The sequence below is a fragment of the Fukomys damarensis genome, unplaced genomic scaffold (genome assembly GCF_012274545.1).
Source record: "Fukomys damarensis isolate Sample0158 unplaced genomic scaffold, DMR_v1.0_HiC HiC_scaffold_35, whole genome shotgun sequence".
In the NCBI taxonomy this organism is placed as follows: domain Eukaryota; kingdom Metazoa; phylum Chordata; class Mammalia; order Rodentia; family Bathyergidae; genus Fukomys; species Fukomys damarensis.
In genome coordinates, this window is record NW_022900947.1 from 58,081,901 (window position 1) to 58,095,939 (window position 14,039).

General features: G+C 38.0%; 1 pseudogene; it reads right to left on the reverse strand.

Moving 5' to 3' along the window:
• Positions 1 to 8,470: 8,470 nt before the first annotated feature.
• Positions 8,471 to 9,633, reverse strand: LOC104853066 (annotated as a pseudogene).
• Positions 9,634 to 14,039: the final 4,406 nt, after the last annotated feature.

A 14,039-nucleotide genomic window follows, 5' to 3' on the forward strand; every position in this document is an offset into this window, starting at 1 on the left:
AAAAGTTGGGAAAAGAATAATTAGTGGAGGTGATTAAGTGTGCTGGATGAATGAATCAGGAATAATGAAGGTATACTGAGTTGAAGAAGCACATGACTTGGAGGTAAGTGTTTCTTATAAAAAACTCACCCAAACGTGGGCCTGTTTTACCTGTTCCCAGATGAAATTATTCATGTCATACTTTTGTCTGTAAATTTATAGACTTACCAGAGCTTTATCTATGAAGTTAGTCATTTGTAACTATATCATTGTTTGTTTTCTATTTGTATATTTGGGTTCGTACTGTATGTGTTATTCTGTAATTTGTTGATAGCAGTAATGCTTTATAATTTTATTTTTAGTATGATACTTGCAAAAAAGCTTCTCATTCCTTTTCTATTCCACACTCACACTATCCTGCTCTTCAGACCCTCACAGCTCCTGATTTGGCCTCACTTCAGACAAATCAAATATTTGATTACATTTGTGACAGAAGTGATCCCACACAGGGAAGGGAATATTGGGGTCCCTGGCTGGTTAAAGGTCTGGGAGCAGACACAGGCAGTTTTGAGGAAGGCACTGCCACACAAATGGGTTGACATGGGACCAAATCTGTGTCCTAGCCTGGGTGGCACTGCCACCACAGTCAGTCCAGGTAGTGAGAGACTTCAAACTTTGGAAAAAAGATGCTCCAAGACGTCATGTTCCTCTTGTAGCTACTCCTGCTTCCTTTGGAGATAACCAAGTCCCCAGATGAGCTCAAACATTTGAGCCTAAGATCAATATGGTTTTTCACTGAGAATAGGACGTTGATCACATGGTTATGGTTGTATTTGCCAGGTTTCTCCACTGTAAAACTCTTTCTCCCCTTCCATGCTCCATGTTTTGGAAGCAATTGACAAAATCCAGCTTTCATTCAAAATGAGAAGTAGAAGGAGATTGAAGCTTCTGGAAAGGGGGAATACTTACATATTTTATTCAGAATTCTTGTATGAGAAAGATTTGCTGTTAATTCACTTATTCATATCAATATGAATACAATATGCATATATTTTACACTTTGGGCTATAGTTCAAGGCTACATTGTATATTTTACTGAAGCAATTTTTCCAGCTTTGTCCATTGACTCCTGAATCCCTCGATGTGCCCCTGGCATTAGTCAACCGTTTCACTGGGACCAAGTACTCTGCACCTAAAACTTGAAGGAGGTTTATTTGGCCCATGGTTGTAGCCTATGGTAAACTGGCTCTGAGGCAGAAATATCTTGGCAGGAGGGTGGAGCATAGCTGATCACTACATGAGGGCAGGAAGCAGACCAGGGGAACAGTGCCAGAGGGGAAGGAGTCAGGGACCAGACATAGACCCCAGGTGACACCTCCATGACCCACAGAAACATCCACAAATGCTTTTCTAACCTGTTAGGCACCTCTTAATTCAACCAGGTTGACAATTACAATTACCGGTCATCTCCCCAGCATTTGATTTTTGAATACTCTTTACTTCCTCACACTACAAGAAGCTGCAGATTCACATTGTGTTTTTTATCCCCCGGTCCTTCAAACAGTCATTTATTCAAGGAGGTCTTGTTATTTTCATTAGAATATGGTATTAACAAAAATCTGAGCAAAGGGGGTCGTAATTGCTAATGAGTTATCATTGCTTTTAGGTCTTTTCAGGGGAGAGAGTTGAAAAATGTAGGTACAAATACTAACCCCTCCCATGCACATAGCTAATGATTTCTATATCTCTGCGTCTCTGTATCCATTTATGTAGGTAAATATGAAGTATACTGAGGTCTCTGATGTTAATCCAGAGCCATAAGGTTCATTCTAACCTCCCCTTGGCCTATCTGTACCTTTCCTCTTTGACAGTGAGAACTTATCTCCCACTATATCTACCTTCAATTTACATGCATGTTCAACCCCACCATAAATGTAAAGAAGTTTCAAAATTATTGACCCACACCTCCATGGAAACCAAATTTACCAACTGAAGTACAGTGCTTGTATATTGTTCATTTTGTCTTTAGTATTACAGTTTTCAGGAAAAATATAATTTTACAAAGTTACTTAGATCAGCTCCATTTCCCCTATCCTCTGCAGTGAGATTATGATAATATTTGGTGGGACTCACATTGAACACAAGATGAGTTTAGAGCCCTAGTTTTTGACAGACTCTTGGATTTAAGCTGATATGTGGGTACATTCATCACCTCCATCCTGTGTTTGAATAGAGTGGCCTGTACTGACACAGTACATAAGGTGTCAGGGGTTGTGGAAGAGGGCCTTTGTACAGTGTACTATCTGCCAGTGGCAACCACAGTGGTCACTCCAGTCTCCACAAATTCTGTATCAGATATGTTGCCACCTTCAAGGGTGGCTTTGCTTATCCCTTCCAGGGGATGAAGAGACTATTGATCTTCCATTCCAGTGGGCCCTTCTAGTTTGTATCTTCTCTTGATGTAGTTCCATTGTGTTTCCCTGGCTCCATCTTAAATTCTGTCAACTACCCCTTCAGAAATGTGATCACTCTTCTTTCTTTACCATAGACCCATCACCTTTCTTTGTCTCAAGTGGCTGTGTAACACAGGAGTGCAATGAGTCCTGAAAGAAGTTACATTCTAGAACTATAGTTATCACACAATAGTTGTTTAGAGGAAAACAAGGTTGGAAGATGTGTTGTTCTATATTTATGCTCAAGACACCTGAAAGAAATTTAACTCAATGAGACATTTGGCATTTATAATTGTCATCAAAGAAGCACATGTAACATATGAGAGTCTCTGGAAGCTAGAATTTGTGGTGACATAATGATACATTGTTACAAATAATGATATAACTAGAGTTAAATTAAATAAATGTAGAGGTAAGAAGATTTATCTGTATCAATACAAATAGACTCCAAAGAACCTTGAAGTAATGAATAAGAATAACATTGCTACCTTTTTTCTTGGTCTGAGAAATACAAAACTAGCTAAGAAAGAGACATTTTTGATAATAAAGAAGGTAGTACAATCAAACATTGCATAATGATATTTTGGTCAGTACAAACTGCACCAACAGTGATGGTCCCATGAGACTATCACAGTGCTGAAAAATTCCTCTCACCGAGTCATATGTAAATGTCACATCACCATAATACAGTCACAAAAACTAAAAGTCATAGATTCCTGATTTAACACTCGAATTCCAAAATAGCAAAATAGTCAAGAGAATTTTACCCAAATTTGAATCATGAGAGTTTGTACTATAAAAATAGTAAAAAATAGTTCATTTTATTTAATAATATGAAATAATGAAAATTTCCCCCAAATTGAAACACATCAAAAGCTGCATATTTAAAACCTTAGTAATGGTGGTGTCACTTTTGCATCACTGTACTTGATCTAGGATGATTCAAAAATTTTTTCTCTTGTGTAACTAATTAATTATAGCTGAAACATGCACAGCACCAAAGAAAAGTGCTTTAAACACTGTGAGATATACTCTGGGAAAGGAAGAATCTTCTGATCTATGAGCGATTTGTAACATTAAGTACAATGTTACAAATAACTGTTGATGGATATTTGGAGTAATGGTTTTTTTGTCCATTGTATTTAAACATGTGAACCTTGTGCAATTTCTTCAACTGTAGACTATAAAACAGTTGCCCCCATCACTTAAAAATTTGCATACAACTGAAATATCATCTCTCCATGTTTACTCTACCTCCACTCATGTTACTTAGTTCTGATTTTCCTAATTTCTTTCTTAATCAACTAATATGTAGACACAAGAAACATTTTTTGTTTTGTTTTGTTGTTTTGTTTTGCTTTAGCTGGTCTTAACTGAATTAAGGAGGAGTGTCACTAGGTATGAAGGAATGGTAGAGTTGGTGTTCTGTAAATAACAGTGAAAGAATCTATTACTTGGTGGGGAGAGCCCTCATCCACCTCATGTGATAATATGCTTGGTGATTGGAAGAGCCACACAGCTGAGTGGCCAGAGTCATAGCATCTTCTGGTGATAGATAGTGAATATAACAGGCAGATTCATACTCTGAAGTTCCAGATGATGTTAGTCCATGTTTTTGGGTTTGGTACTAGGCCATGAGAGCAGAGGCTATAGGCTTTAATGGCTGTCAAGAATGTGTGACAAAATTAAGATGCCTCTACATGAAGGGAAAGACAATTCTTGGTTATTAAAATTACAATAAGATGTAGCAAATAGTTTCAGCAAAGGTCACTTCCAGAAGACAGTTCTTCCTAAAAACTACTTTGCTATTTCTAACATAATTAGGGCAGTAGGACTTATCCTTTAATACCCAGCAATATTTAACTAAAATGTACATATAGAACAACAGCAAGACAATCTGAACTCACGTAACCTCCCTCATTTTAATCCCGCAATATTTAACTAAAATGTACATATAGAACAACAGCAAGACAATCTGAACTCACGTAACCTCCCTCTTTGCATACTTCCCCTCCTGCACCTCACGAATAGCCAGCGTACTATTCCATTCTCAAAATAGTCATTTCTGTGAAGCAACAAAAGATACTTAAAGTGCATTATATTAGTCCTTGGTATCGGTTCCCCTGATTCTTCCCACCACCTGAATGGCTCTTTGTGTTCAGAGTGGTCTGGGGTGATGGCTGTCATTCCTCCCCAACTATGTGAGGAAGACAGACTACTGAGGCCCGGTGAGGAAAACAACAGGGCAGGGGAGCCAGGCTGCAGTCTGACTCATTTTGCTACTTCTCTCATGGCAGAAATGTAAGGCCACAGAAAAATTTCATAAATTTCTTACGTACCACAGAATATTGGAGAGCACACATTTTCTTATGTTTCAGATACGTTAAAAATAATAGCTATTTTCTAAATAAATAGGGCTTAATTAGAAATATAGTCTAATCATCTGCAAAGTGGCAGGATTTGTTATAAAATAATAGATAAATAATTCTAGTTTTTAAATTCATATATTTCTCAGGAGAAGAGTGGATACTCATAGTACAAGTGTATGTGGGGAGGGGTAAGAATGTGCTCCAGCTGACATAAGAAATTCCAAAGACTAGGTGACTTTAATAACAGAAATTTATTTTGTCTATTTTGGAGACTGGAAAGGATATGAGTTAGAATTCTGATGAAGACTTTCTTCCTGGCTTATCTCTGGCCTCCTTCTTAACATGTCCTTATGGGCCAGAGAGAACAGACTGCTGTCTCATTATAATCTTACCAGGTCCCAACCATAATTACCTCCCAAGGGTTCACCTCCAAGTACCATTATATCATGGGTTAGGACTTCAACATATGAACGGGAGGGGCAAAAACATCAAATCCATAATAGTGTGTAAAATCTCTAGGCTACGTTGGGGCTTTCCGAGTCACCTGCAACAGTTGGTCATCACTAATGTTGCACAGTGCTGTGGTCTGAATGTGTGTGTACTTCCAAAATTCATATGTTGGGCTGTAACGCCCAGTGTGATGATAAGAAATAGGGCACTTTGGGAGGTGATTAAGTATGATGGTTCTGCACTCGTAAATGGATCAGTGCTCTTATAAAAGAGGTTAACAAATATTTTCCAGCTATTTTGCCTTTCCATTCTTTCTGCTGTACACGGACAGCTAGATGGTGCTATCAGTGAAGCACGCACATAGAGCAGGCACACAGTATGCAGGTGCTTTGATCTCGGACTCTCCAGACTCCAGAACAGGGAAATACATTCGTATTGTTTATAAATTACCAGTCTCAGACACTTTGTTAGCAACACAAACATACTAAGAAAAGGGAGTATCCAGCAACTATGTTGATGTTATTTCCTACATGCATCATAGGTGCTACGGAAGCTGGGAAGAGAAGGACACCAAGTTAAAAAGTCTTCACAGGACAAGTACTTAGGAAGGTCTCTATCTGTCTAAATTATTGTCCTACAACTTTTAGGACATGCTCGCAGCATGCAGTGTTTTCCCCGAGTAGTTTACAGTCTGAGTATGTGGATGGGTTCTGCTGTCTTAAGGACCCAGGACCTGCCTATCACAAGCAGCCAACTCAGATAGGAAAGTGCTGTTTATGGAGCAAACATTTTGTGTGTGTGTGTGTGTGTGTGTGTGTGTGTGTGTGTGCGCGTGTGTGTGGAATCTATTTTGAATCAACTCTTCACTGCTCTATCTCTACTTGACCTTATTGATGTCTTTGTTCACCTGTTGGCCTTGACAGACTTCTGTCCTTTTAAGTTTGGTGGGCAGATCAGCTTCCTAATCTGACTCTGACTCTTCTCAGTTTGTTCCTGCTCTAAAGGAAGAAAACATGTTTTTCCTTCTGAAAATCAAAGTAAAATCCCTTTGATGAAGGAAACGATTTTTTTTTTAGCAAAATACTTCAAAAACAAATATGAAAGGTGAAATCTAGTCTAGAGCATGTTCTAAATGAAGTCAAATTATACAAAGGGAGGGCTTATTTGCTCTGCTTAAAATCAGCAAGAGGGAACATGAAAGCCAGGACTAGATAAGAGATTAAGCAAGAAGAGACCAAGCAGAAAAGAGACTGAGCAGAAAGGAGATTGGTCAAGGCTATGTATGAAGATTCTCCTTGTGTTTAAGCAAGTTAAAAAGGACTTTCCATATTTTTTACTAGTTATATGACATAGAAGTGTTTGTTCTTTGAAAAAGTGATTGTGAGTAGGCAATATGAGTTCAGAACAGGGAAGAGATGGCACTGAAAATAATAAAGACAAGTGTAATTAGTTTTAATGGACCCACTGTGTTGTTCTGCTAATGCATTTATTGTCCTATATTTAGGTTATTTATTGAATAAACTGGATGTTATAAGACTGAAGCTTTTCATGTTAGACTTAGAAACATATGATACATCCAGATCATAACTTCTAACTTTCTCATATTTAGAGAAACAGCAGTATTTTACAAGGTTAACCAACCTTTTTCTTCTTCTTCTTTTTTTTTTTTTTTTTTTTTTTTTTTTTTTTTTTTTTTGTTGTTTTTTTATGTAGTGAGACTGACCTGGAACTCACTATGTAGCTCAGGCTGGTCTCAAACTCACAGCGATCCTCCTGCCTCAGCCTCCCGAGTGCTGGGATTACAGGCGTGCGCCACCATGCCCAGCCTTAACCAATCTTTTCACTCTATCTTCTTGTATTCTCTAGTGTTTGGAATTTGGAATATTCTTGATTTTTTAAGAGTTTTGACATCTGGACTCATCAATTTATAGAAACTAGTTCATTTTAAACCCTAAATTATGACACAATCTTATTACTACAAGACTTCCACTGTACCTGCTATACTGGCAACAATATTAACATTCCACTTAAATCAAGGGATAATCAGAGATCCAACTACAAGTGAAAAGGACAACTGAGGAACACTAGTGTGGACAGAGTACAACTGTAGCCATGTAGCTGAAGAAAACCCCTGCTAAGATGCTGAGGAGAGTACCCACAGAGCATACACTCTACCTTAGGGAACTTTGCATGTTAGAAAGACCTCCTTCTTTTTTCCTGAACTGCTAAAGAGATCATCTATGGACAGAAGTAAAATTTAAAATCAAAAGAATGTTTGTATCAATTTGAAAAGTAAACAGCATGTACATATGACAGGCAACCCTGTCATAGAATAACAGCAAGTTCCAAACCTTCAAAACCATAATTTGACAAAAATGCAAACTAACAGTGAACACATAATCCAATTTCAAAACTATACACAAACTCAAACATTTTAAATTGAAAAAGACATTAAGTAACACAGTAAATTATCTCAAACACCAAAATAAAAACTGAATGTAAATGGGGACCTAACAGCAAAAATGCTTTCAGAAAACAATGCCTTATTAATAATCTATAGGATAGAAACTTCAAGAGATCATGGTTCAGACTTTTCAAATATTTTTGAGTAAAGTGACCTGATATTGATTCTTAAACCTACTGTAATTCAGAGTAAGACATCTGGTCATGTCCTTCAAATGACATCATGAGATGAGGAAACAAAATTTGGACTCCTGCTTACCTTTCAACGCACCAACAGCAAACTATATTCATGGTATAGGATTCTTTCTAGTAAAACCAAAGGCAGAAGATATGACTGGTATACAAGGAGGTGTGGTACTTCTATTTCCTTTACTCATGTTTCAGCTCAAGTCAAAAGCCTTTAATTAATGAAGTAAAGGATGCCTCATGTTTCATGCCAAAGGCCAATACCATAAACACTGATCTATAAATATTACTTCCAATGCCTAGAGTTATCTATTAGCAGTGCACATTACCAAGAGGCTTTATAAAAAGTTTTAATTGCCAACCATGACTCAGATATAAAAGATATGTGTAAGCCCAAAATATTGAATAAAAATCAACCATCATGTCTTTCACTTCAACTTTTATTTTAAATAGGCATTGTGAAAATGGGAATGTAGAATAATGAATGGTATATAACAAAAGTAGTGTTACGGAGTACCTGTGCTACAGTAATTCCCTTTAGTTAAAGATGCACATGAAATAGAATTTTTTTTAGTAATCTATAAAAGGAGTTAGCGTAGAAATGAAAAATGAAGCATTTACATCTTCATGTTTAGAAATTTCACAAAGGTGCAAATAACATAATGCTTTCCTGGCTGTAGCATTGGGCATGGGCAGATCAGTACTATTATGTCTAGTTTTCCTAGATATACCATCATCTCATGGTGGTGCTTTCTGCAAAGTTGACATAGCAGCAGTTGTCTCGATGTCTATTATAGCATACAGCTTTGTATGCTCTGAAGTAATTTTGGAGTCTGAGGATTGTCAGAATCATTACTACCTTTCAAGTCTACCTGTATATAATTGAGCTCTGTGTTCTAAACTTGGTTATCTGATATCACAGTTAAAGACTGTTGGTATATAGTCCCAAGGCCTTGAATATTCTATTTTGTGAGCACTTGCTGGTACTGTTATTTTTTTTGTACTTTATAGTTATTCATTGGATCTAGATTATTACCATAGCCATTTAGCAATGGAGTCTTTGGTCCTAAATTGTCATCTTCATCCCTAGTTAGCTGACAGGCTTCCCAAACAGAAGGCAAAGATGGTAAATGTCTATAGTTTAATAATGCAGTTCTTCTCTGAGCTGAGTTGTTGATCTTGTGGGTATCTGAGGTTCTGGTGGATGTCAGATGACCTCTCCCTACCCCTGAGTCACTAGGGCCAGATAGCCCATTTATATTTTCATATACCAGTTTGTCAGGTGAAGGTGCATCTCTCCATTCATCACTGTCATAGCCAGTGTCCCACTCTGTGCTGTTTGCACCACTTCCACTAATTTGGTCTCTTCCAAGGTGCTTTAGTTTCTCTTTTTCCTTTAATTGCTCTGAACAGGTGTTGGTCCCAAAATAAATTTGACTCATTTGAATTCAAGAAGAATCTGAGTGTCTCTGTGTTGAATCCTATTTGGCTCTTCTTTTGGTGTGCTTCTCTCAGCATTTGAAAGCTCTATTGGGTCCTTGAAGGGTGAGATGAAGCATCTCCACATGAGGGATACTGGGAACATGCATTAGGCAAGTTCTGAGCGGCAAACACTGGAGTTGTAGGTGTTCAAGGTGTTCTGGGGACTTCCAATTCTGTCTGATGATTATTTCTTTCTATCACTGACTGTTCCGTGCATTTATACTATTGTTTTATATAATATCTCACAATATGTTAAAGAATTATTCTGCATGGGTAAAAGAGAATCTAACACACCAGAGAGTGAGAACTAAAGAGGTCAAGGACAAGGACAGACAGTCCTTTGGGGCCTGGCATTCTTAGACATATGGAAATGGTAGTGATGGTAATTTTCCTTCCTCCTCATAAGTGGGTTAAGGACACTAAGGGACAGGAGGGCTTCACTGGGATGAAGGACTGTGGGGACATCATCCTGCAGACCTCTGGATCACACCTGCTCTGTGGGACTTATTTTAAGCTTTCCTTCCTTCTCAGATCTCTTCTGAGGCCTCTAGGCCAGAATATGAGAGAAAATACAAATACAAACATACTAGTAAAGCTTGATAGCAGGAAAAATATGAGAGTTGTAACATTTATTTGTGTTAATGACTGAAGATGGTGTGTAAATACACGTCTTGATTCAATGCCATTTAATTTCTAACTATAAAGATTGTACTGTGTGCCAGACACTGTTCTAAGCACCATAGAAATCACAAAGGGGTGTCCCTGAATCCAAGAAGTTAACTGTCTAGGAAGAATTGTGTAGCTCACAAATGACTATGATACAAAGTCAAATAAGGTGCTCCATGAGAAAACAACCTAAAAAGGATCCTAAGTTACCAAAAGTAGAAGGCTTTCTCTAGTTGGGGAATGACCAGAAATATACTTGTGGAGAAATATTTGATGTAGACGCTAAAGGTTTTTTCCAAGTATTGAAGGGAAAGGAGCAGAGATAGTTAAAAACACATTTTCAAACTAACTCTCATCCATACCAACACAGAAAGAAATGAAACAGTGTCCTCAAAGAGTGAAGGAAAGAAGGGTTTCTTAACAACTCTCATGTATGGCTCAACTGCTTTAACAAATAATATATCTAATATTTTTCACTAAGCTGATGCTAATAATGATAATAATTAGTGATATGTTTTTAAAATGTCTGCATGTAAAGTACATTATTTCATCTATGCATCAAAATAATCCTTAGGGGGAATATTTTTATATTTATGAGAAAATTAAGAACAAGACAGGTTAAATTATTTGTCTGATGTTGTATGGCTAATTCTTGTCACAGCCAAGACTAGAATCTATCTGGCTCCAAAGTCCAGCTCACCATGCTGTTGTGCTCTATCCCTGGGCAGCTTCAAGGATTTGTGACAAAGCAAAAGGATCAGAAGGAGATCAGTGCACCTTGTCTGATGTGAACTCTGTACTTGGGACTCAGCTTTGAGCAATGGCACAGACGGAGGACTGTTTGCAGTCAGCATACATCGTCTGGTTCAAAGCTGCTCTTATCTCTGCTTGTCTTGTAAACCTGGTCTTTCTCACAGCCCCTCTTTTTACTATTATCTCTCCTCCATCTGCTCACATGGTTACAACAACCCTCTGAAAGTTCTTATCTCTGATCTCCAGCTCCTCCATCTTGTTCTTTTCAGAAGAAGTACTATTGAGATGCCCACAAACCTCAGCATTTGTAGTTTAAAGATGCTTCTATGTGTAAACAGGTTGGTGTACCTACAATGCTCTTGAGAGGGGGAGCTTGGCTATTAATTACACTGAATCAACAGGCACAGGACTAGGACTGTTTGGATAAACTGATCACACTGTCTTAAACTAATATGCCCCCAACAGAACATGTACTTTCCTAACCCCTGTACTCAGTTACTAAGTCTTTTTAATTTTATCTCAGTTGTATTATTTAATTTATCCACACCTCTTATCTACCATTAGCACTACTTTGAGCCAGGCCACTTCCTGAAACATATTATTGTAATAGCTTCCCTATGCTTTCAAGGATACGGCCTTGTCCTTTTTATAACAATATAGGCAGTTTCAAAATACAAATACATTTGTTACTAGCTTCCTTTTGTGGTCCCTGATTGCCTCAGTATGAGGTGTAAACTTGATTTTTTTTTTTTGTACCCAGGATCAAATTCGGGTCCTTGAGCGTGCAAGTCAGAAGGCAGAACCACTGAGCTAAATCCCCAGCCCTGAACTTGATTTAAAGGTCCTTGAGATGTGGGCCCTGTCAATTTGCCAGAAATTTCCTCTGCAGAGTGAGGTTCCTCATCCTTAAACCTTGTGTTTGATGTAAACTGCATTTCTTCTCCTTCCTTAAATGTGTCATGCTCTCCCTTACTAAGGGCCTTTTCATTGCTGTCTACATACTTGGGACATCTTGTCCTCTCCTGATTTGCTTTACTTCTAACTTTTTTCCAGTCTCCCCTTTTCTGAGCCCTCCAAAGATACCCAGTGTGGTGTTTTCCACTCACTCCAGTTATCACAACAGTCTTCATTTCATGTGGTGGCTGCTGGTGCAGTTGTTTGCCTCTCATATCAGAAGGTAGGCTCAGCAAGAGTGCAGGTGGTTGATTATTTCCAGCAAAGATCAGTATCTGGTTTGTTACTTAACATTCTTGTTGAATACATAAATAAAACCCTCATCTGGAGTTGTACTTTGGGCCAGAGTCTGTTATGATCCATTTACACGTATTAATATATTTAATCTTCATTTACTCTTCAAGAGATATTATTATCATCATTCTGTAGATGAGGAAAGTAAAGCCCAAACAAATTAAGTAACCTACTCAAAGTCATATAGCCAATAACCCCTAACCCATGTGTTTAGCCATGGTGTGGAACTGCTGTTCTGATCATGGTCTGGATTGACAGAAGTCTGCTTGGCTAACATAAAAAAGGAAGCCAGGGTGACACAGAGCCAGCATCGCATCAGAGAAAAGATCCAAATAAGACCTGGGCTGACAGGAGCTCAGTGTCCTTAGCCTCTCAGTGAATTGGCAGATGACATCACACACCTCTAGCCAGATGTGTGTGTATTGTTTATAGTTATGTGTCTATTTAGATATGTATTTATAATCTTGAAAGAATCATAAATTAGTAAGGGCCTGCTATCTGCCAGGCACTTTCACATGTTCTCTCTAACAGCATTTATTTATTTATTATTTATTTATTCTGGTGTTAGAGACTGATCTCGGGTCTTTAAGCTTGTTAGACAGATGCTCTACCACCAAGCTACATCCTCAAATCTTCCTCTAACCTTTTGATAAGGTGATGAAATTGAATTATCCAGTCTTGCAGATTATACATATATTAGAATAAAACCTGAAATGTGGTTTGTAAAGTTACAAAGATCTCAGAGCAGACTTCTGGGAAGATGGCAGAGCAGCAAACAGCAAGAAATCAATCTCTCTGAGATTTGGCATCCAGACACTGAAATAGTACAACTTGGGGAGGAAAAGAATGAGGGACATATATCCCTGGGACCCAGGAAGGATATAAAGGAAATACTGCAGCCCACAGAGAAAACTCTCAGAACTTACAGAACCTGGGGTTGGCCAATTAGAATCACTTCCTCCACCTTAAATTCTTGTTGTTGAATAAATGCACTCATTATTCATTCAAAATGTTACTGACTCTTGACTTTGGACTAGGTTCTATGAAAGCTTTTGGAATATTTTTGCCTGTACTTGCCATGCTGTCCACAGTTTGTGTCCTAGAACTATATTTTAGTGATGCATCAGCCATTTCCTCAAAATTAAAGCTGTTGAGCCAGGCATGGTGGTGCATGCCTGTAATCTCAGCACTTGGGAGGCTGAGGCAGGAGGATCTCTGTGAGTGCAAGACCAGCCTGGGCTACGTAGTGAGTTCCAGGTCAGTTTCAACTACATAGTGAGACTCTGCCTCAAAAAGCAAACAAACAAACAATAAAACAAAAAACCAACCAACCAAACAAACAAAAGAACTAAAGCTGTTGTTTTCATGTATTTGAGTACAATCCTCCTTCAGGCATAGGAGTACTGTACATGAGCGCTGCTGTGGAAATCAAGCAGGAAACTAGTAATACCTCTGATTGGTGAGTGCATGAGCAAGGCCTATTCCTGTTAACACACCAAGGGGCCACACAAAGCAGAAAACCAACAACCAAAATTCATTATTTAGTAAGGAGTTAAAATCGGTCAATGTGTTTAGTGTCTGGCATATGCTAGGCATTCAGTTGATGTTTTAAAAGAATTACTCTGTTTAATTAGTTGCCTGCTAAGTCTGGAGTCTTAAAAAATGACATTAACTTTTTAATTTGAAAGGAATTAATTATTCTGTAATTAAGGGAAAATCATCTATTTGAATATTTTGCAGTTTAAGAGAATATTTGTAAGATAAAATGAATCTGCAAGATTTGTCCCCTTTTTACACTCAGAAGAGGTCTCTGTCCTTGAACGTAAAATACAAATAACACTGTGCTGTTAATTATTGGCAAATTTTCCCATTTTGAAACTAAGGAAATAAAGTAATGGATATACCAACAAAAGGTTACTAGTTAACAGGCATTGCCTGTGAAGGGTATAAGAGAATTTCAGTCTGATGATAACTATCCTGCTATCACCAC